Source organism: Drosophila gunungcola, unplaced genomic scaffold (genome assembly GCF_025200985.1).
Source record: "Drosophila gunungcola strain Sukarami unplaced genomic scaffold, Dgunungcola_SK_2 000058F, whole genome shotgun sequence".
In the NCBI taxonomy this organism is placed as follows: domain Eukaryota; kingdom Metazoa; phylum Arthropoda; class Insecta; order Diptera; family Drosophilidae; genus Drosophila; species Drosophila gunungcola.
The window spans coordinates 409,223-434,102 of record NW_026453221.1 but is presented as its reverse complement, the minus strand read 5'-3'; the positions used below and the strand labels follow the sequence as shown (position 1 = coordinate 434,102).

General features: G+C 40.9%; 1 protein-coding gene and 1 long non-coding RNA gene across 7 annotated transcripts in view; one reads left to right on the top strand and one right to left on the bottom strand.

Annotated features, from left to right (window-relative positions):
* LOC128264148 (neurotrimin) overlaps positions 1-24,880 on the bottom strand; it is a 350,308-nt gene that overhangs the window by 138,865 nt on the left and 186,563 nt on the right. The window lies entirely within an intron of this gene.
* LOC128264152 (uncharacterized) lies at positions 14,504-17,471 on the top strand. Its single transcript, XR_008268659.1, has 3 exons — positions 14,504-14,994; positions 16,712-16,898; positions 16,959-17,471. It is a non-coding gene; the product is annotated as an uncharacterized LOC128264152 (long non-coding RNA).

Genomic DNA, 24,880 nt, shown 5'->3' with positions numbered 1-24,880 from the left:
TTGTTTTCTGTTTGTTAAAAATACTAAAATCGTTGTAATTATTTTATAGTTGTCCTGAAGACGGTTGCCGAAGTGAAACCGAAATATATTGACAAAATTACCAAAATTGAAATAATTTTGTGTTTTTTTTCAAAATCCTGACCTCGAGCCGTCTAACAATTAATATACTTTGAAAAGATCGCCAAAACCAACTATATATATATTTTTTTGTTTTTTATTTATTTGATAAGATATGAATTTTTTTTTCTTTTTACATTGACAAACGCCGTCTTGCCGGGTCGGCTTGTATTCGTCTTCATCTTCGGTGTAGATACGGTAGTCTGGAGGCAGACTTTGTTTCCTCTGCCGCCGGCTTATTGCAAATTGGCTTTCTCGCCGGATCCGCTCTTTTTTCGCGTGGATGTATTCAAACATCGCTTCGAAGTGCGGAGTCTCTAGCCGTGCCTGGCGGTAGTCCTCCTCCCATATCCGCAGGTCCCGCTGTGTGGCGTCCCTCAGCTGTACTAGTTTGTTGAGGCGTATGTAGTCGGCCTTTATCCTTGCTATGGTCTTCTCAATTTCCCGCTGCGTTGCCTGCAGCGTATCTTCTGAGGCAGTATCAGCCCAAGCGAGTCTCTCCCGCTCGTCCACCGCTATGTCACTGCGGTCCCGAGCGTCGACTTCTGAGGGGAGGGGTCTTCCTTCAGCCTCGCACCTTTCAAGATGCTTCTTCACGGCCTCCCTCTTGATTTCGATTTCCTGCATAACTTTCATACTGTCGTTTATCTTCTTCTTCTTTTTATTGGTTGCTCAGGCAAAACGTTCCTTCCTCGCTGAGTAGTACAATTGCACTGATCGCTGTTGGTTTTCAACAAGTTTCAAACAGCGAAAAGGTCTTTGGCATGATATACTCCATTCCTTTTTCCAACCAAATTTCCTAATTCGTACAGTGACCCTCCCTTACGTTCAAGTATGAGACACCGTATCCGATTAGGCCCTAGCTTTGCATTATACCCTTCCATTCGGTTACTCTGGTTGCAGTTTTTCCGGTATACCACCTGACCTACTGCAAATTCAATTTCCTTACTGCGGGTATTATACGTTCTTTCAGCTTTTTCGTGTGCCCGAGCTAATCCTTGCTTAACTACACTGCGTTCTAGTTCCATCTTATCCGCCAAGCATAGAGCCCGATCTGTTGCTGATAGGCCGCCGATACGTCTCATGATCGGATACGCACTTGCGTGTGTGACCATGTTGGTCCCAAACATTGCATAATATGGTTCCAGTCCCAAAGCTTCGTGATAGCCACTTCGTAGTGTACACGAGATTCGACTTAGGTGTGTGTGCCAATGCCGCTGGTCTTTGTCCGTAGCTGACCTGAGCATTTGTAGCACGGGTAAAAACCCGTTCGAACGTGTCGGATTCCATATTGGCTGACTAAATCGGCAAATGACGACACAAGTTGCTTACCGTTATCGGAGTGAATCTATTCGGCACTCCAATTTGATGAAAAATGTTTCTTTCGAGAAAGGTTACTACGGCTGTTGCGGTTGCTTTTCGCATTGCCTCTAGCCAGACGAATTTGGTGAAATGGTCCAGACACACAAAGATCACGGTGTTTTTCTGGATTGGGTCCGGGGATACGGTCCCATGAAATCAATGTAAAGTCTTTGCCCTGGCCGTTCAGTCATTTGTTGTTTTCCCATTAGCGGTCTACTGGCTTTGTTCGTTGTTTTGCTGACTCTGCAAATTTCACAATTCTTAACAGTACTTTGTACATTAATCGTCATTGCGGGCCAGTAACAAAACTGCCTTAGTCGAGCCAAAGTTTTGTGTATACCGCCATGACCTGCCACTTGAGAATGGTGTGCCTGATGAACTAGGTCTTGCTGAAGTTCCTCTGGAACCCACAGCTTCCAAGCACGGTCCTCTTTAATTATTTCGCCTGTTCGGAATCCTAACCTCTCATACACGTATCCTTCGTACGTTTGGGTCTTTTCTGCGTGTTTTTCAACAGCTTGAACTAATTCTTTGTATTCCTTTGATTGGAAAGCTGCTGATTGTAAGTCGATGTTAACCTCTGCCGCATCACTAAGTCCCGATTTTACTTCATTTATATGTACTCTTGAAAGCGCATCTGGGACCACATTTTGTGACCCTTTTCGATGTTAGATTTCAAAATCAAAGGCCTGTAGTTTCAAACACCTCAAAGACTTTAATTTTATCTTCATTAAGCTCATATTTCCTTACTCGGTCCTTTTTGTGACTTTCATGAAGCGGTGCTGCTGTTTGAGCGTAGTTTTGTATATAACGCCGGTACCACCCTGTCATTCTCAAAAATCTCCGCATCTGCTTAGCGGATATTGGCTTTGGGAATTCTTGAATAGCCTTTATTTTTGCGGGATCGGTTTTTATGCAACCCCCACCTACTACATATCCCAGGTATTTAGCTTGGCTGTAACAGAACTTACTTTTTGCCACATTGATTGTTAATTTTGCTCTCCTCAAGCAATCACTGACCTGCCGCAACATTTCCAAATGTTCTTCAAAAGTTGGAGAACAGACCAGTTAATCATCCAGATACACGAAGACGAATTCTCTTAATGCACATTCGCTGGGCAGCATTACATAGGCCAAACGGCATGATGGTAAATTGGTACAAAGGTCGTCCTGGCACTGTGAAAGCTGTTTTTTCTCTACTTTTAGCTTCCAGCGGTATTTGCCAAAATGTATCTTTCAGGTCGATAGCGGATATAAAGAACGTTTCTTGTAGGCGACTTAGTAGACCCTCTATGTGTGGTAACGGGTATGCGTCCTTTGCAGTTCGGGCATTAACTTTCCGGGCGTCTAAGCAAAGGCGATTTTTGGGGCCCTTTTGCACTAAGGTCACAGGGGTACTCCAACTACTATTGCTTTCCTCTATTACTCCTAATTTTATCATTCGGTCGAGTTCGGCAAATACCAGTTTATGTTTTGCTGGTGAGATGGGATAATGCCTCTGCTTGATAGGTACATTCTCCTGTGTAACTTCTATGACATGTTCTTCTAACTCGGTTTTCCCTAAGCCCATATCTGTACAGGATGGAAAGGTGTTGACTACCTTTTTAAGGGTGCCTTCCTGTTGCTCGGTAAGTTTGTGTGGGGTGTATACAGTTTCGTGGCGTTCGGGATTCTCTTCAATCTCTAATAGGCGTTTCCCCGGTAAAGGCAACTTAAATTCCTATCAGAATTCTATTCCGAAATAAAAGTGTTGCTGTAGAGCGCGCACTATTAAAAATTCCAATTCTCTTGTTTTGCCTTCCCATTCCACTGGCAGAGTGATCATGCCTGTAACTTGAGTTTTCCCCCTACTGACCGTTTGTACGTTTTGTCTGGTTAGCCTCTGCACCTTATGCTGCCTCCGTTGTAAAAACAGCTCCGCTCCTTTGCCAATGCAGTTGGCACACGCCCCTGTATCCAATAAGGTTACAATCTCTTCGCTGTCTACTTTCGTTTTGGCAAAAAGACGGTTGTCATTTTTCAGGCTGATGATAGACGCAAATAATTTTCTTTTAAGTTCCCGTGCAGTCTCCAGGGTCTGGTGCAGGTGTCAAAGTTTCTTATTCTTCCGGTTCCCCCTTTCGTCTTCTTTCTCTTGTGCAGTATTAAAGATACGGGCGCGAGCCTCCTCGTACTCTGCCTTGAGCTGATACCATGTCTTATGAGACGATATCTGTGCGGGGCTTGAGATCGCCTCTTTTATTGTCTAGGGGTGTCGTTTTTTTCGACACGTATTCCTTCCCTCTTAAACTCGGCAAATGTAGATATGCTTGACGCCAACAAAAAGGCTCCCATTTGAGAATTTAGGTTCTCCTTCAATATCTCCACAAGGAATTTTATTTCTAAGTTTAAACTGCAAATTGTGCATTGCAGAAATATAATCCTCCAAACTCTCGTTATATCCCGGTCGTCGTTCCATTAATTCTTTTATGGTGACATAGTCGTTCTCAGATGTCGAAAAAGCTCTGGTCATTGCTCGGGTTCAAGAGTGCTACCCAAAAAAATGGTCGTCTACTTTGTCTTCGAGCATTTGCCACTTGCTGGCGGATCCAGTGAGTAGACAGTGAAATTCTCGGAACACCTGTTCATCGGTATACCCATACAGTGCTTTCATGCGATCTACTCGGAAGAGAAAACTTTCTATTGACATACCTCGGCTGGTCCCATCAAATTTAAGATTCCACTTGTCCAATCTAACGTTCCGGTTCTCTGTTGGTCGGTGCTCAGCGCCCGATATTTCCCATGCACTGTTGCAGTTCCGTCTGCCAGCGTCATTCTGATTTTGTTGGTCCAGCGAATTAAGTCCTGGCGGCGGTGCTGTCCCCGGAACTCCTGTTTCGGTGTTAAGTTGACGCTCACAGCGGCTCGAAGGTGCCGGCCGAGAAGTGCTGTTTTGTGCAGGCGTGTCTCTGGCTGTTTGTGAATTACCTGATTGTGATTCACTTAGTTCTGCCACTTTTGTTTGTAGATTAATTATCTGGGTATTTAATTCCGTAATCTGGGTTGCGACTGTAGCCCTTAACTCGTTGCCTTGCATGATCAGCGCAGACATCATTCGCTCCAGCCTGCTTTATGACTCCGACTGCCGCGACCGTGCTTCTGTATTAGGTAGCACGCTGGACCTTCCTTGTGGCGGTCCTAAGCAATAGTTTTCACCCCCTACAGCTCCTGACGACTCCTCCATGGTGGAACTGTGGTAATCTGCCAGGCTTCCTAAATTATCTAGCTTGCTGCCAAAGCTGACCGACTGTTCCTGTGCCTGTTGATCGCTAGTTGTCACGGTTTGCCTTGCTCTCTAGGCCTGTCTTGCGGCTAAGGTTGAAGCCCTTGCAGTCCTAGTAGGCGGTATTGTCAACGTTACCTTCTTCCTCTTCCCTGCCATTTACTGACCTATCTTATTATTTCAAGGTTTTGGCTCGTGCCGAAGTAATAAAATAATAAATAAACAATAATCAACCTTGATAGTGGCACACGCCTGCCACACTTTTTTCTTAAATCAGAAAAATCTAAAAATTAAATATAATTGAGGTAAATCTTCAAATTACAAATTTGACTGACGACGATAAAGACACTTGAGCCAAGACGCGACTCAAAAAGACTGGACAAATATATGTGTGTGTTCGTTCCCTTTTTATTCTGCTTGATTGTTTTTGCATACAACAGCAGTTTTATTTGACAATAATATTATGAAAAGAACACAGAAATTTTGAAATCGGGTTCGCTGGCATTGGAAGTTGTTTATGGGTCAAGAAACCGTTCGAAATTAAGCCCCCAAGAAGTTATAAAACCAAAGGTCCCTAAATAAGTGAATTTTATGATAGGATTACAAGTACAAGCGGATATCGTCGGCCAGAGAGATAGATTCAGTCCTCCCGCCCTTGTATTGGTGGAATCCGTAAAGACTCGAACCTCTTGAGCGACCTGGTTCTTGCCTGGTTCAAACGGATAGCGTCGGTTTGTACGGATCTGGTCTGTTCGCCCCCTCCCCCCTCTTGGTCAATCGGTTTCCTCTGGACTCGAACCTCTCGAGCGTACTGGTCCTTGCCTGGTTCAAGCGGATAGCGTCGGCCAGAGAAAACCCAAAAGAATTACGTTGGTTCCCTAAAAATGCTATGTCGGTCTTGCACGTGATTTGATAATATTATATAAGGACTATAAAATTTTCAATTAAAAAGCATTACATTTTTCTATTAATAAAACTAAGACAAATGATTTTACTAGATATTGAAAAGAGTCATAAAGTCGCACGGCTATTCTGAGACAAGGTTCCGATTGCTAGGACTCTCAATTCAGACTGTCGCTGAAGTTGGGGACTTTATATGTGCAAGAAAAAAATTAAATTAAATATACCTGCGAAGAGGAATTTTAGGTGGGGACACAAACTATTTTTGATCTTTGTTCAGAAAAATTTAAAATTATGTCTGGCAGGTAATTTTTCAGATATGCCCTACATCCGGTATTCCGATTTTGAAATCGTAACCTTTAATACGTAAAACAAAAAATCTTCAGATGTTAAAAATTCCTAGTTCCTAGGATGCAAAGAATCCTCCGTTGGGCGCCAATTCTGTTACGTCGGCGTATTAGTGCCCAGTCCAAAGGACTTGGGCCGAGGGAGTTGCGTCCTGGGTAGGCACGCTGGGTGCCGGCTCAGCTCGCCGGATGGGGTGGGTTCTTTGGAAACCACTCCCTCCCCTACATAACGAGAATAAATTTATCGTGCCTTAGAAAAAAGATAGAGATAGTTCAGTTCGTTTTGTCATTTGTCGTCGCTGCCCACAAGCTTCTCAAGTAGCTAGTTCGAGCGCTTGACCGAATTTCGATCGGCAGCGTGTGGCTGTTTTGCCCTGCCCCTTCATGCCTCCCGTATACCGGTGGATCGCCGCCGGCCACTGCAATGCAATCCCCTATTGTCAATGTCGTCAGTCGAAAGTTGCGTCATTGTTCTTGACCAGAGTTTTTCCATTTGCGCCAGCTCAGACATTATTGAGTTCTGCTTCATATTATAATTTATTGAAAAAATTTTTCATTTAAAAAGGTGCGAATTTAATTGACAAATAAAAGAGTAAATTAGGGTGCCAAATTAAATAAATTGAGAAATATTCTACGCGGTGTATATAATATTTGTATTAACGTATACTAAAACTGTTAGGAATGAATATATATTTATGAATAATATTGTATACATATGTATATATATATATATATATATATATATATATTTACACATATGCGTATATACCTAGATCTATGTGCAACTTAAACATTTAGATATATATCTAATCCTCATAGATTAAATTTAAAGTCCTTTAAGATCTATATTATTATTTTTATAAATTAACCCAAAATATTATTCATAAATATATATTCATTCCTAACAGTTTTAGTATACGTTAATACAAATATTATATACACCGCGTAGAATATTTCTCAATTTATTTAATTTGGCACCCTAATTTACTCTTTTATTTGTCAAATAAATGCGCACCTTTTTAAATGAAAAATTTTTTCAATAAATTATAATATGAAGCCGAACTCAATAATGTCTAAGCTGGCGGAAATGGAAAAACTCTGGTCAAGAACAATGACGCAACTTTCGACTGACGACATTGACAATAGGGGATTGCATTGCAGTGGCCGGCGGCGATCCACCGGTATACGGGAGGCATGAAGGGGCAGGGCAAAACAGCCACACGCTGCCGATCGAAATTCGGTCAAGCGCTCGAACTAGCTACTTGAGAAGCTTGTGGGCAGCGACGACAAATGACAAAACGAACTGAACTATCTCTATCTTTTTTCTAAGGCACGATAAATTTATTCTCGTTATGTAGGGGAGGGAGTGGTTTCCAAAGAACCCACCCCATCCGGCGAGCTGAGCCGGCACCCAGCGTGCCTACCCAGGACGCAACTCCCTCGGCCCAAGTCCTTTGGACTGGGCACTAATACGCCGACGTAACAGAACTAAAATTCCTCTTCGCAGGTATATTTAATTTAATTTTTTTCTTGCACATATAAAGTCCCCAACTTCAGCGACAGTCTGAATTGAGAGTCCTAGCAATCGGAACCTTGTCTCAGAATAGCCGTGCGACTTTATGACTCTTTTCAATATCTAGTAAAATCATTTGTCTTAGTTTTATTAATAGAAAAATGTAATGCTTTTTAATTGAAAATTTTATAGTCCTTATATAATATTATCAAATCACGTGCAAGACCGACATAGCATTTTTAGGGAACCAACGTAATTCTTTTGGGTTTTCTCTGGCCGACGCTATCCGCTTGAACCAGGCAAGGACCAGTACGCTCGAGAGGTTCGAGTCCAGAGGAAACCGATTGACCAAGAGGGGGGAGGGGGCGAACAGACCAGATCCGTACAAACCGACGCTATCCGTTTGAACCAGGCAAGAACCAGGTCGCTCAAGAGGTTCGAGTCTTTACGGATTCCACCAATACAAGGGCGGGAGGACTGAATCTATCTCTCTGGCCGACGATATCCGCTTGTACTTGTAATCCTATCATAAAATTCACTTATTTAGGGACCTTTGGTTTTATAACTTCTTGGGGGCTTAATTTCGAACGGTTTCTTGACCCATAAACAACTTCCAATGCCAGCGAACCCGATTTCAAAATTTCTGTGTTCTTTTCATAATATTATTGTCAAATAAAACTGCTGTTGTATGCAAAAACAATCAAGCAGAATAAAAAGGGAACGAACACACACATATATTTGTCCAGTCTTTTTGAGTCGCGTCTTGGCTCAAGTGTCTTTATCGTCGTCAGTCAAATTGGTAATTTGAAGATTTACATCAATTATATTTAATTTTTAGATTTTTCTGATTTAAGAAAAAAGTGTGGCAGGCGTGTGCCACTATCAAGGTTGCTTATTGTTTATTTATTATTTAATTACTTCGGCACGAGCCAAAACCTTGAAATAATAAGATAGGTCAGTAAATGGCAGGGAAGAGGAAGAAGGTAACGTTGACAATACCGCCTACTAGGACTGCAAGGGCTTCAACCTTAGCCGCAAGACAGGCCTAGAGAGCAAGGCAAACCGTGACAACTAGCGATCAACAGGCACAGGAACAGTCGGTCAGCTTTGGCAGCAAGCTAGATAATTTAGGAAGCCTGGCAGATTACCACAGTTCCACCATGGAGGAGTCGTCAGGAGCTGTAGGGGGTGAAAACTATTGCTTAGGACCGCCACAAGGAAGGTCCAGCGTGCTACCTAATACAGAAGCACGGTCGCGGCAGTCGGAGTCATAAAGCAGGCTGGAGCGAATGATGTCTGCGCTGATCATGCAAGGCAACGACTTAAGAGCTACAGTCGCAACCCAGATTACGGAATTAAATACCCAGATAATTAATCTACAAACAAAAGTGGCAGAACTAAGTGAATCACAATCAGGTAATTCACAAACAGCCAGCACAAAACAGCACTTCTCGGCTGGCACCTTCGAGCCGCTGTGAGCGTCAACTTAACACCGAAACAGGAGTTTCGGGGACAGCACCGCCTCCAGGACTTAATTCGCTGGACCAACAAAATCAGAATGACGCTGGCAGACGGAACTGCAACAGTGCATGGGAAATATCGGGCGCTGAGCACCGACCAACAGAGAACCGGAACTTTAGATTGGACAAGTGGAATCTTAAATTTGATGGGACCAGCCGAGGTATGTCAATAGAAAGTTTTCTCTTCCGAGTAGATCGCATGAAAGCACTGTATGGGTATACCGATGAACAGGTGTTCCGAGAATTTCACTGTCTACTCACTGGATCCGCCAGCAAGTGGCAAATGCTCGAAGACAAAGTAGACGACCACTTTTTTGGGTAGCACTCTTGAACCCGAGCAATGACCAAAGCTTTTTCGACATCTGAGAACGACTATGTCACCATAAAAGAATTAATGGAACGACGACCGGGATATAACGAGAGTTTGGAGGATTATATTTCTGCAATGCACAATTTGCAGTTTAAACTTAGAAATAAAATTCCTTGTGGAGATATTGAAGGAGAACCTAAATTCTCAAATGGGAGCCTTTTTGTTGGCGTCAAGCATATCTACATTTGCCGAGTTTAAGAGGGAAGGAATACGTGTCGAAAAAAACGACACCCCTAGACAATAAAAGAGGCGATCTCAAGCCCCGCACAGATATCGTCTCATAAGACATGGTATCAGCTCAAGGCAGAGTACGAGGAGGCTCGCGCCCGTATCTTTAATACTGCACAAGAGAAAGAAGACGAAAGGGGGAACCGGAAGAATAAGAAACTTTGACACCTGCACCAGACCCTGGAGACTGCACGGGAACTTAAAAGAAAATTATTTGCGTCTATCATCAGCCTGAAAAATGACAACCGTCTTTTTGCCAAAACGAAAGTAGACAGCGAAGAGATTGTAACCTTATTGGATACAGGGGCGTGTGCCAACTGCATTGGCAAAGGAGCGGAGCTGTTTTTACAACGGAGGCAGCATAAGGTGCAGAGGCTAACCAGACAAAACGTACAAACGGTCAGTAGGGGGAAAACTCAAGTTACAGGCATGATCACTCTGCCAGTGGAATGGGAAGGCAAAACAAGAGAATTGGAATTTTTAATAGTGCGCGCTCTACAGCAACACTTTTATTTCGGAATAGAATTCTGATAGGAATTTAAGTTGCCTTTACCGGGGAAACGCCTATTAGAGATTGAAGAGAATCCCGAACGCCACGAAACTGTATACACCCCACACAAACTTACCGAGCAACAGGAAGGCACCCTTAAAAAGGTAGTCAACACCTTTCCATCCTGTACAGATATGGGCTTAGGGAAAACCGAGTTAGAAGAACATGTCATAGAAGTTACACAGGAGAATGTACCTATCAAGCAGAGGCATTATCCCATCTCACCAGCAAAACATAAACTGGTATTTGCCGAACTCGACCGAATGATAAAATTAGGAGTAATAGAGGAAAGCAATAGTAGTTGGAGTACCCCTGTGACCTTAGTGCAAAAGGGCCCCAAAAATCGCCTTTGCTTAGACGCCCGGAAAGTTAATGCCCGAACTGCAAAGGACGCATACCCGTTACCACACATAGAGGGCCTACTAAGTCGCCTACAAGAAACGTTCTTTATATCCGCTATCGACCTGAAAGATACATTTTGGCAAATACCGCTGGAAGCTAAAAGTAGAGAAAAAACAGCTTTCACAGTGCCAGGACGACCTTTGTACCAATTTACCATCATGCCGTTTGGCCTATGTAATGCTGCCCAGCGAATGTGCAGACTGATGGACAAAGTAATTCCAGCAGCATTAAGAGAATTCGTCTTCGTGTATCTGGATGATTAACTGGTCTGTTCTCCAACTTTTGAAGAACATTTGGAAATGTTGCGGCAGGTCAGTGATTGCTTGAGGAGAGCAACTGTTAGGAATGAATATATATTTATGAATAATATTTTGGGTTAATTTATAAAAATAATAATATGGATCTTAAAGGACTTTAAATTTAATCTATGAGGATTAGATATATATCTAAATGTTTAAGTTGCACATAGATCTAGGTATATACCCATATGTGTAAATATATATATATATATATATATATATATATATATATATATATATATATATATATGCAAATTTAAAATTACAACTAGATAAATGCGAGTTTTTGAGAAAGGAAACAGAATTTCTAGGTCACGTAGTCACCACAACAGGCATAAAACCAAATCCCAAAAAGATTAGTGCAATTATAAATTTTCCTATACCAAAAACACCAAAAGAAATAAAATCATTTTTAGGACTATGTGGATTCTATAGGAAATTTATACCAAACTTTGCAAACGTAGTTAAACCCATGACCATGAAATTGAAAAAAGGTGCCACAATAAACATTAAAGAAAAATCATACATTGATGCATTTGAAAAAATGAAAGTTTTAATCACCTCTGACCCCATCTTAATTTATCCCAACTTTGATAAAACATTTTCTTTAACTACAGACGCTAGCAACATAGCTATAGGAGCAGTTCTATCACAAAATCATAAAACAATATGTTATGCTAGCCGAACATTAAATGAACATGAAATTAATTATTCAACAATAGAAAAGGAACTTTTAGCAATTGTATGGGCCACGAAATATTTCAGATCATATCTTTACGGCAGACCTTTTGAAATCTTAAGTGATCATAAACCTTTAGTTTGGTTAAACAATATCAAAGAACCAAATATGAAACTACAAAAATGGAAGATTAAATTAAATGAATTCGATTATCAGATAAAATATTTACCAGGAAAAGAAAATTATGTTGCCGACGCACTATCAAGGGTTTAAAATAGAAGAAAATGTGTTCGAAGACATCCCCGAAGAAAAATTTTTAGGAGAAGCTGCAAATAGCATAGATGCAACGGTGCATAGCGCAAATGAAGATAATCAGAATTACATTGCAATCACAGAAAGACCAATCAACTATTATTCGAGACAGATCGAATTTAATAAGGGAAATGAAGAAATTAAAGATATATAACATTATTTTCATAAACTAAAAATCAAAATAACTTACATAAACATGTCAAACACTTTCGCAAAAGATATCATCAAGGAATATTTGTGTACAAAAAAGAGTGCATTATACTTTCATGATGATTCAGATTTTCTCATATTCCAACAAGCATATCTAGAAATATTCAATCCAAATCATTTAACAGAAGTAGTAAGATGCACCAAAAAATTAGAAGATGTCCTCACTTATGCAGAGTTCAAGGAAAAAATATTAAAAAGACATATAGACCTATTACATCCGGGAATCGAAAAAACAGCTAATTGGTTTAGAGACGAATATTATTTCCCTGACTATCAAAAATTAATACAAAACATAATTAATGAATGTGAAATCTGTAACATCGCAAAAACAGAACATAGGAACACGAATTTATCTTTCGAAACTACACCAGAAATACAAAATATAAGAGAAAAATTTGTCATAGATTTTATATAGTAGGAAACCAACAATTCTTGTCCTGTATCGATATTTACTCCAAGTTCGCCACTCTCATAGAAGTCACAAGTAAGGATTGGTTAGAAGCTAAAAGAGCTATAATAAGGGTATTTAATGAAATGGGAAAACCACAAGAAATTAAGGCAGATAAAGATTCAGCATTTATGTGTGTAGCCTTACACAATTGGTTAAATTCAGAAGGAGTACAAATTCAAGTAACTACGAGCAAAAACGGTATATCTGATATAGAAAGGTTCCATAAAACAGTAAACGAAAAATTAAGGATAATAGGAAACGAAACAGACATAGAAAACAAGTCTACTAAGTTCGAATTAATTCTTTACATTTATAATCACAAAACTAAACATAATGCGACGAATAGAATACCAGCTGACATATTCATGTATGCAGGAAGTCCCGAATATAATACACAAGAAAGAAAAACGAAAAAGATTGACAGGTTAAATGAGAAACGACATGATTTTGAAATAGATACAAGATTTAGACAATCACCATTAGTAAATTCGAAAACTACAAACCCATTTAAAAAAACAGGAAGTTTGAGGAAAATAGACGATAAACATTTTGAAGAAACTAATAGAGGTAGAAAGATAACTCATTATAAATCAAAGTTTAAAAAGAAAAAGAAAATTAATAAAAGTAAATACGATAATTCCAGGGAAGCAGAAGGAAACCAAAGTGCACAACAATCTGTTTAAGATTATCACTCTCTCGATAATTTTATTGACTATAACTAAAATGGCAATGGGACAAAACATTGAGATAAATCCGATTAAAGCCCAAAATGGATACCTTGTATTCAAAACCGGGTCAATAGATATTCCAACCAATTTTGAATATCATTATCTAAGCATAAACCTAACCAAAACTAAGCAAATATTTGAAAGTCTTTTAAAAGAAGCAAATGAATTTAATGACATTTTACAAATTCGTTATTTAGCAGCAAAACTCAAAAGAGAAATAAATGGAATTAAACTAGCCAAACGTAACAAACGAGGGTTATTTAATATTATCGGCACAACTTACAAATATTTATTCGGAACATTAGATCAAGATGATAAGGAAGAGTTAGAGCAGAAAATAAGTAACTTATCAGAAAATAGCATACAAAACACGGATTTAAATATGATTATTGATGAAAGGGAGCAACAAGCTAGTGTTTTAATATTTAACTTACAACATTTTACGGAATACATAGAGGATATTGAGTTGGGAATGCAGTTGATGAGACTTGGTATATTTAATCCAAAATTATTAAAACATGATGATTTAACAAGAATAAGTTCTGAGAAATTTTTGAAAATTAAAACTTCCACTTGGCTAAAAACAGACACAAATGAAATTTTGATAATTTCCCACATTCCTACAGAAATTATAAAAGCACCAATTTTTGAAATAATTCCGTATCCAGATGATAATAATACCATTCTAACAGAAAATATATTTGATAAGTATTACCTTCACGAAGAAAAAGTATTTAATAAAGAAACAGGAAAAGTAGTATTCGATGAATGTATAAATGGAATAATCAAACAAGAATCCACAAGCTGTATATATACCAAAACACATAAAAATTTCCAAATTAATTATGTTGAACCAAATATTTTATTGACATGGAATATCCCTAAAACATTTTTAAATCAAAATTGCATTAATAAAGAAATTTCTATATTTGGTAATAATTTTATTAAAATTCTTAATTGTTCAGTACAGCTCGATGAATTCATACTTTCAAATACCAATTTAGAATATACACAAAGCATTTATATAAACAATAATGTAACAAAATTAGAACCGCTGTCATATATCCAAACAAAAGAAATTATAAAAGCACATACAAAATATAATAATGTATTTCAAATAATAACAGCAACTACTTTTGCAATTACAATCATAAGAATATTATTGTATCTATTCTATAAGTTTAAACACATACCAAGTAAATTAATTGTAAAATATGTAAAACCAAAGGAAGAGACACTAAAAAGTACAGAAATTGTAAACGATCTACCAAACTCAGTTAAGATAGAAGAAAATATAATGTTATATCCACCCCTTTCCACCTGAGGACAGGCCAAATTCAAAGTATGGGGGAGTGACATATCCATAATCCCATATAACTCTTATGCACATGTCCACACACCTACACACACATACACCCTTAGTACCCAAATCAGCCGATATCTAATTGCAAATGTACCCAAGCCTTAGACTAAACATCCAAAACGAATCAGCCGATATCTAATTGCAAATGTACCCAAGCCTTAGACTAAACATCCAGAACGAATCAAATTACGTTATCAGTTCGTTCCAACACTTTCGGATCCCAATGGAAAATTACCATGCGAGCAAAACTCCAAGATTCTAGACTAAACAATTGGATTGAGTGGCTGGTGCATTATCAATCAACAATCCAAAGGGCAATTAGAAAACTCACTCAATTAACGCCAACTCCACTCTTAGAAAGCTCTAAAGCTCAAAACCGAGGTATGATCGTCAAAGAAGTTTAAGTTAAGAAGCGAGTTCAGTTTGAGACCTAAAACAATTAGGACGTGTTCTTCCAAATAATAATAATTGTACTAGTTGATAAATAAAATTAAATAAAGTTTTTTTTTTATGTAAAACTTATAGTACGAATATTTAATTATATATATATCAATGCACATTTCTTTGTAATTCCATCACTCATAACCCGCCGAATATTTAATTATATATATGTCATATATATACTTTTGTTTGACAGTAAGTCGAACGCAACTCACTTACCCCTTTTATTATCGACGAGAGCTCTCATTGTGGTATTCTGAGTTTGGAAAATTAATTATACACATATGCATAAATATATTTATATTATTGCAAATTCACTTAACATTATTGATAAAGTGTTGGATTAATTTATATAAAAAAATTATGTTACTGTAACTGCATTGGCCAATTTCGGTGTTTCGCCACTTGCACTTCTGTCTCTTGTGTGTTTTAAATTCGACTAAAGCAGTATTCAAAAGAATATTTAAGTTAATTTCTGACAGCATTAAGGCATAATTTGTGAGTTTTAAATACTTCTATATTTACATTGAAATTACTAAAGTGTGTGAAGCCGGAGGTAAGCCGGAGAGGACTAGAAGTTAAATTTTTAAAGAGTAAAAATTAATTTCAGATGCATCTAAGGAGATCCACGAAAAACCTTAACAGGTCTAACCAGAAATCGTTTAAAAATACTGGTCAAATACCTGCAGTTGTGTTTGCACAAGATACATAGGAAGGATAAGAATTAGATTTATGCTGGGTGTTAACAAAGTTTAGGGCCATGCCAGAACTGGACCCTTCAATGTTCTAAATAATTTATAAAATATTGAGCAATTAGTACGGTTAATCTTGACCGAGCACTATAGAAATATCAGAATGAGAACCGGTTTCTTTATATTACTTATGTTTTCTGGACCTAACATTACTAAGATATCTCAACTCTTTAATAGTGGGATAGTAGCGCGGATCACATGAGTTATAACAGGATTTTATTGCAATATACAAAATGTTAGGGACATCAGCCATTACAATGCATGAGTAAAGCTCGAGCCAAACAAAGCCAGATATAAAAATAATTAGCCTCAGAAAGTATTCGTTGTAAAAGCAGTGTAATCGATTGTCCTTCAATAGTAGGATGAAATGGATCTTCAGGTTGCTACTCTGGACAGAACAACGCTTTCAGGTTTTGTTACAACGCACATGTCTAGTCCCAAGTGAATTTAAATATGGATCACGTAACTCCAGGAAAATTGAAAGTCTTCTAGAACTACCGACTGATATCTTATGCAATATTTATTAGAAACTAACTTGGCAGCGGAAATGTGCCTTAACTAATCTGAAAGCTCAGACGATGGCGAAATATAATGAAGGACTGGAACATATTTAAATTGATCAATCCAAAGAGCCCGGACTGTGCTACGGGTGAGTGGAGCACAACTTTTTACCAAGAAGTTCAAGATGTCAGTCCTTAAACCGCCAGACTTAATAGGAACGTCACGATGGGGGCTGCCAGCGTATTATGAATTTGGTTTCTAATAAACAATGAGCTGCTATATACTAAGATAAATGTAACTTCAATTAAAAATTAAGCAAGACACAAAATTACTAAATATTATATTAGAAGATTCAAGAAAAGCATAGATGTTTGCTGATAAACGTGCAATAGATTTTTCTACAGATATTACAGGGCATAATGCATTACAAATTGAACAAAGCACCCATGAGGGCTCATGGAGGGAAAAGTTGGATCTACAAACTTGCAAATAGAAGGAACAGCGATGTCAATATAGCTTGGAAAAAGATACGAATTCACCTGACCTATAAAAAAATGACTCCTCTGCACTTTTTAAGATGTTTTAAAGGCTGTAAGTCATTTAATTTTAAACTTGATGAATAAATTAAATTATTTAATTACGTTATTCCAGCTCTACAATAGTTTTTAGAGCCCTGTTGTGACAATTCAGAGTTTTCATAGATGAGCAAAAATGCTCTGGGGTTTTTTCCACCAATTAGAAAATAAAACGATAAAAGGTGAACTTGTCTATTACTATGTACAATAAATTCTAATTCAGTTCTTTTCTTATGTCAATGCTCAATGCTGACATCACGCGACCAGCTGCTTAGATAACTTCTTCAGCTCGTTATATAGAAAATAATGAACACGAGCCGTTGATCTGTCTCTTTCGTGACTCTCTTTACATAAAATTCGGTAAATTATAACAGAGTGGTGGATTTATGAAATAATGAGAATTGCATTTGCAAAAAAAATAGTTCTCTTAACTACATCGAACGTCCGAACAAGCCCCTTAATCTTGTGTCAGTCTTCTTGACTGGAATATAGCTCTTTAATTTAAGATTTACCCAGATATTGTTAGTATCCCTAAGAAAAAGATTCAATAAAAGTACGGAAATGTAAAAACGACGTCTATATCATATAGCTCTCATAGGAACAATCGGGAAAAAAAAATGAAAAAAATTATAACTTTGCTGTTTTCTGTTTTCGAGATATAGTAGTTGTTTATTATTTCTGAATTATGGTTTAAGTTGATTAAAATCGGACGTATATATTATATAGTTCCCATTGGAACAATTAGAATATTACAATTTTATTTAAGTCGGAGAACAATATCATATAGCTGCCATAGGAACGATCGAAAAATTTGGCTGAAAATCATTATAGCTTCAATGTTTTAAACATATAAGTATATAAATCGAAATTTAGATGTTGTGACGATCTATCGTCACTTCAATTCGACATTCACATTAAAAAAAAACATAAAACATTCGGTACTTCCGCAGCGCCGACGCCAAGCAGTACACAATCGGCCCTTCCGCAGCGCTAACGCCAAGCAGTGCGCAATAAGCAATTGCGCAGCGCCAGCACCAAGCATACAAAGCTGTGTAAAACTCAGCAAGCAGTGATATATTCGGGCCTTCCGCAGCGTCGGTATCACCCACCCAAACCCGATGCCTTCATGGAGCACCTTTTGAAATGAATTCCTAGAGTTTTACAGGCCAGGGGATCATGAAAAGAATGCTATGGAAAGCATCACACAAAGTGGTGGGCGAGAAAGAGCCGGCGAAGGAATATGCGCGAGAACTCCGGAGAATCATGCGTGGGTGTACCGAAACAGTCGCGTTGAGTTCAAACGATATGCTAAACGCGGAGAATGCTAAGCCCTGGCAAAATACCTCCTATTAGCCGAAAAATTCAAGGCGCTACAATCACATGAGCATACAGCACAGCAGACAACGCAACAAACATCGGAAGCTCACTGGGAACACCAACCACCAGGAATTTACTGGTAACAGAGGCGTCACAAGATGTGCAAGGCAATGGGACACATAGCACGTGGATGCAATAACCAACCAAGAATGTTTTGCTGGGTATGCGTACAGGATGGAATACTCATTGCTGCCGCCGGAATGATACGACGGGAAACGGAAGATGCCCATGGGACCAGAGCGGGCACCCAGGGCACACACCACACCCGCAACGTCAATAAAGTTCAACGGTCGACGCCTAGAGAAAGCCAGAACAGAAGCACCGGTCTTGGATGCTCCTGACTTTGGAAGAACCTTTGTAACTGCGGACTAGGAGCAGTACTCACAAAAGAGTATGAAAACGGCGAGCACGTTATTTCATACGCCTTTCGGAAACTTACAAAAAAGAACAAAACTACTGGGCCACCAAAAAAGAGTGCCTGGCAATACACTGGGGCATCCAGGAAATGAGGATGAACCTGGAGAGATACCACTTCGTCGTCATCACTGACCACCAAGCTCTAAAATGGCTTAACTCGATCGAGAGCCCTTCAGGACAAATTGCCAGATGGGCATTGGCAATGCAGCCATACTCATTCGAGGTACGATATCGCAAAGGCTTAACGTCGTGGCAGACGCATTTCCCGAATGCTCGAGCAAGAAGTACACGGAGTTGAAGTCGAGGAAGACGTGTGGATAAAACAGAAACTTCTCGCAATAGAAAAAGAGCCAAAAACATGGCCATATTACGCGATACTAGAAGGAAAACTATATAGACATCTACCGTCATGGGCCGCAGGCGAGGATACGCAACCGTGGAAGCTATGCGTGGCAAAGAACGAACGGGAACGAGTTCTACGAGAAAACCATTGCGAAGCGACAGCAGGCCACCTTGGGATTAGAAAAACGAAGCACCGGGTAATGGCATCATACTACTGGCAAGAGATGCACAGAGACATACAACAGTACGTACGACGCTGTGAAACATGCCAACGGTACAAGACCTCGCAGCAGCAGGCGGCAGGGAAAATGCTGACACAGATAGCAAAAACACCCTGGGAAACCCTCTGCATAGACTTCGTTGGTCCACTACCAAGGTCTAGCCAAGACAATAACATGCTTCTAGTTATGTTTGACAAGTTCTCCAAATGGGTGGACGGCTAGCAGCCGTTAGAAAAGCAACTACAGAAATTGTAATAAAAGTATTACGGGAACAGATTCTCACGACAACACCCATTATCAAACGCAGCTAGTGGCTTTGCAGCCAAGTTAGCACCGAAATACAAGGGCCCATTCAAAATGACTGGTTTCATGTCAACAGTTATAGCGACGATAAGACATACGGTGACAGGAAAGGCACACAGAGTATACATTTAATTTAGAGAACGAAGTAGCCTAAAGTGCGAAAATAGATATCTTCCGAGCTGATCAACCAAAGCGTTTCCTATTACAGAATGGACAAAAAATTAGAAAATTCACTCAAGAAGTATAGGAAGAACCTGGAAAGCTTGAACCAGCAGCGGCGTCAAGTCATTATACTCGGAGCGGTGGACGTGGCAGGTCTAGCAGGAGGTCGAAGGCTCTAAACTATTGCTGAGCTGGAAGGTCATTGCGTAGTAGGCGGGTTCGGTAGAGAGCCCGGATTTAGCCCCTGGCGAGATGGCTTGGATGATATTTTATCTCTTACGGATAGAACACCTAAATTTCTGTGAATGATCTCTTTCCGAACATACCATGGTGCCCCAGTGATAGTTCTCAGGATTTTGGATTGAGAACGCTATACATTAACGATGTTGCTACTTCTCGCGTTTCCCCACTGCTGGTAGCCGTAAGTCCAGACTGGCTTAAGCGTAGATTGTACGACACGATTCGCGACAGGATAGACGTGACATAAGAAGAAAGGGATAAAAGTGCGGAGAAAACGTAGGATCTAAATTTGCGTTAGTGAGATAAGGAATAAAAGTTTTAAGAGCGGCAAAGAGTCAATATTAGATATTATAGGGTAAAGTCTATTATAGTCAGAGCATAATACTCTGAAAGGCTAATGCATGTCATATTAGATCTACAATGATTTAATATTATATTATGAGAATATATTTTCGGGGCTATCTCACCACGTATAAGTTTATAAATAACGACAATACCAAACATCGTTTTGCGGTTGGCTAGGAAGGGTAAATTATTTATTAGTAATAAGAAGGTAATATAAGATTTGCATTCCATTTGAGGCGCCGTAAAGCAAAAAGTAAAAAGTTTCGTTGTACTGATTCAATGCAGTTAATATGTGTTCCATATTGAGGACTCCAGACGGGAGAACAGTACTCCAGAATAAGACGAACAAACGAAACATATAAAGTCTTGGTGGTAAAGGGATCCTCAATTCCTTTTAACAACCTTTTAATAAATCCAAGCACACTCCTATGATCGGAAAACTTTAGTTTTGGGTCAAAAAGGACGCCAAAATCGTTTACAATAACAATTCTTAGAGTATAAGTCTTATATTTTGGATTGTCACGACAAAAAGTATTCTTCTTAGACTTTGAGCCGTTTAAATCTAGTAAACTATCCAGGCACCAGTTTTGAAAGAGATTTAGATCGGATTGTAAATTTTTGTGGCAGGTTATATTTTAATGCTGCAGACATAATTTAACATCATCTGCATACGGGAGAGTGACTTATAACAAAGGGGTGATCATTAATAAATAAGGTAAAAAGAAGCGGACCGAGAGTTTTCCCTGGTGGGACGCCGGAGTCAACAAGGTGAGGATTATAAGTTAAGTTTTTAAGTTTTTTGAGCCTGCCACTCAGATAACTTAAAATCCATCTAAGTAGGTCAACTGGAAACCCTAAAAGGTCGAGATTCCGAACCAAAAGTAAGTGATTTTCAGAGTCAAATACTTAAGTGTAAATGAAGATTAATTTGGAAGCTCCTTATTACACATGAAGTGAACTCCGAATGGGTAGTGGTGGTTGATCTGGGTTTCATTTATCCGTGTGGACACGGAGAAATAATTGATTCACAAAGGGGCTGCAAATGTGGAGTCACAATATTTTCAAAAAGCTTTGGAATAGCCGACAACTTAGATATACCCCTAAAATTTTTGGCATCCATTCTTGTGAAGAGGAAGTACAAATGACTCTTTGCAAATTTGTGGAAATTGGAAGGTTCCAGGAGATAAGCTGAACAATTTAAGAATACCTAAGCACGCAGCCAGAAATTCCATCGGGCCCTGGTGAATAATCAGGCTTAACACTGTAGAGATGAGATTGCTGGGGTCGGCGTCTCAGTAAACCCAGGATCCTCCCCAGATAAATTTATTATCTGTTGAGACAGTTGAGGCAGGGAGTATCGGTCAAAGGGATTGATTTAGGGCACTCTCGTGGTCGGAATTTTGGGAATTCTAGCATAGCTTCATACCCGAATACCCAATTACACAGCCCGCGTAGCCGCAGGGAAAACAAGCTAAAATTACACAGCCCGCGTAGCCGCAGGGAAAACTAGGTCAAATCACTAAGCCCACGTAGCCGCAGGGAAAACTAGCTAAAACTACCATGCCCGCGTATCAGCAGGTAATCTTGATTAACACTGACACCCCGCGTAGGCGCAGGTTAAAAAATCTACCATGCCCACGTATCCGCAGGGAACCCGACCGCCCCGCGTAACCGCGGAACTATGATCACCACCCGACGTGGCCGCAGAGAACCTGGCTAAACACACCACTCCCCGCGTAACCGCAGGGAACCTGACTATGATCACCACCCCGCGTAACCGCAGGGAACCTGACTATGATCACCACCCCGCGTAACCGCAGGGAATCTGGCTATGACCACCCCGCGTAACCGCAGGGAACCCGACCGCCCCGCGTAACCGCAGGGATCCTGACTATGATCACCACCCCGCGTAACCGCAGGGAACCTGACTATGAACACCACCCCGCGTAACCGCAGGGAACCTTACTATGATCACCATCCCGCGTAACCGCAGTGAATCTGGCTATGATCACCCCGCGTAACCGCAGGGAACCCGACCGCCCCGCGTAAGCGCTGGGAACCTGACTATGATCACCACCCCGCGTAACCGCAGGGAACCCGGTCAACCCCCGTAACCCCAGGGAACCTGAAACACATTCACTTTTCACAGTCTAACAATAGGTTAATTTATTATATCCTCGCATAACCACTCGCACTCGGTCCCTGCCTCGTTGTCCCTAACCGCACTCCTCTCACCTCGTTCCACTCGGCCAGGTTGTCGCTGTTGACGTTTGGGTGAGTCGAGAATCCCACGCTCTGGGTTGGCCGGCCGCTGGTACTCCGTTTGCAGCGTAGCTGGAGCGGATTCCTCTTGTCGTCGTCGGCTGTTAGCCACCATCATCTGAGGGCTCGGATACGGCCCGGGTCCAAACACCGCCTCATAGCTCGGGGGTGGCGTGACGAAGAACGTCGTCCTGGTCTCTGAGCTGTTAGACTCCGTGTCCGAAATAATCTCGTAGACCGCCCCTAGGCTGCTGTACGACTGTTGCTCTTGGTGGGGTGGGATTGCGGTGGCGCCCAAACCGGAAGTCGCACGGCTCCTTGCTCTATTGTCCCAGGTGGCTGCTACTGGCGGTCAGCTCAGGTGGCTCCGGTGGCGGGTGGGTGTCGTTGTCAACCCCATGGCTGCTACTGGCGTGGGTAGGTGTCGTTGTCGACCCCATGGCCGGCCTCCGATTCCACCTCAAGGGAACCTCCACGGTTCTCCCACAGCTCAAGGATGTCATCGAGCTTGACGTCGGGTAGCTCACCGGCCAGACTGTCGGTAGCGTCCTGAATGGATGCAGTGGGTTCGACCCACATGTCACCCAGGAGCGCACGCGTGGAGTGTCCCGAGGGGTTGTTTAGTCGTTGGCTGGAGTCCTCGGCGGCGGAAGCGGCGTCGGTCGGTGCCTGATCTGTTGAGCGCTGCTGATCCATAGTGTAACTCGTAGTGCTGTAAACATACGAGGTGTGTTCAAAAAGTAAAGTGACTTTTTAAATTTCGCGGGCAACAAATCTTCGATTATCGATTTTTTTTGTTTTATTTTGTTGGTACACTCTACCCTAACATCTGTACCAAGTTTCAAGTGAATCCCCTTTTTTGTTTGGTTGTGAGAGGCATGCTCGGCGATTTTTTGCTTTTTCGGTCTTGGTTCACCTGGGCTCTTCCATTGGGACGATTGGGCTTTGGTTTCGATATCATACCCATATACTCATGATTCGTCACCAGTTATGACCCTTTTGAGTAAGTCTGGGTCGTCGTTGACGTCATTCAACAGCTCTTGAGCGAAGCTCATGCAACGGTCCTTTGGGTCAAAATTCAGCGATTTCGAAACAAACTTCGCTTACACACGTCTCATGGTACAAGCCAAGCGATATACCGACATCTTCAGCAACTTCTCTGATAGTGATTCGACGATTTTCCAAAACAATTTTCTTCTCTGCTTGAACGTTTTCATCAGTTGTTGACGTGCTTGGGCGTCCAGAGCGAGGTTCGTCATTGGCATCTTCCCGGCCATCTTGGAAAAATTTATACCATTTTTAAACATTTGTTTTACTCACAACATTTTCACCGTATGCCAATGTCAACATTTCAAGTGTTTTAAAAAAAAATTTTTGCAAATCCTTTGATCCTTATTTTTTGATAGCAAAAAATCGCCGAGCACGAAAAACAACTTGTAACCTTCACGCCTCTCACAACCAAACAAAAAAGGGGATTCACTTGAAACTTGGTACAGATGTAAGGGAAGAGTGTACCAACATAACAAAACAAAAAAATCTACAAGCGAAATTTAAAAAGTCATTTCGTCAGTTTTCCGAATCCTTCGTGGTGCTAATGGTGGCCAGGGCCTTTCGTTCCACGGCCTGTTCCTCGACGGGGGGTAGAATGCTACGGTGACTGGAAGGTGGCTCCTCGCTTAGACTTACTCCTAAGCTGCTGGTCCTTGCTGGTTGTGGGCGTCGTCGTCGTCTAGATTTTCTTGGGTGTTCCACGGCTGAATCCGAGTTCGGTTCTCCGTGCCTTGCTGGTGGACTTTGTGCTACTGCTGATTCAGGAGGGACTGCCGCGCACGCCTCGCTTGGTGCGACGTTCCTCGCTGGTAATCCTTGCGTTCCTGCTGAGCCAGGAGGGACTGCCACGCACGCCGCGTTCGCTGCGCCGTTCCTCGCTGGTAATCCTTGCGTTCCTGTGGCGGTGTCAGTTGTGGATCCCAGGAGTAGGTTATCCCCTCCACAGCTAAGGGTGGCTTTAATGCCGAAGAGAAAATCTACTCCCAGTAGTAGGTCATCAAGCACGGTGGGCATAACTAAAAGGGGCATCCTGACTTGGTTTTCTCCTCAATTGAATGTTTGCTATCAGTGCTTGAGTGAGGTCACGTCGTGACCCGTCGGCTAGTCGGACCCTCGTAAATACCCTTCTCCAGTTATTCCCACGGTTGACCTCCAATGCTCTTGATTCACTGATGAAACTTCTAGTCGCGCCGGTGTCTAGTGTGGCCATGAATGTTTGCCCGTCGATGACCACCAGCGTCCAGACTCTCTCCAGCTCGAACTTCAAGATATACTGACT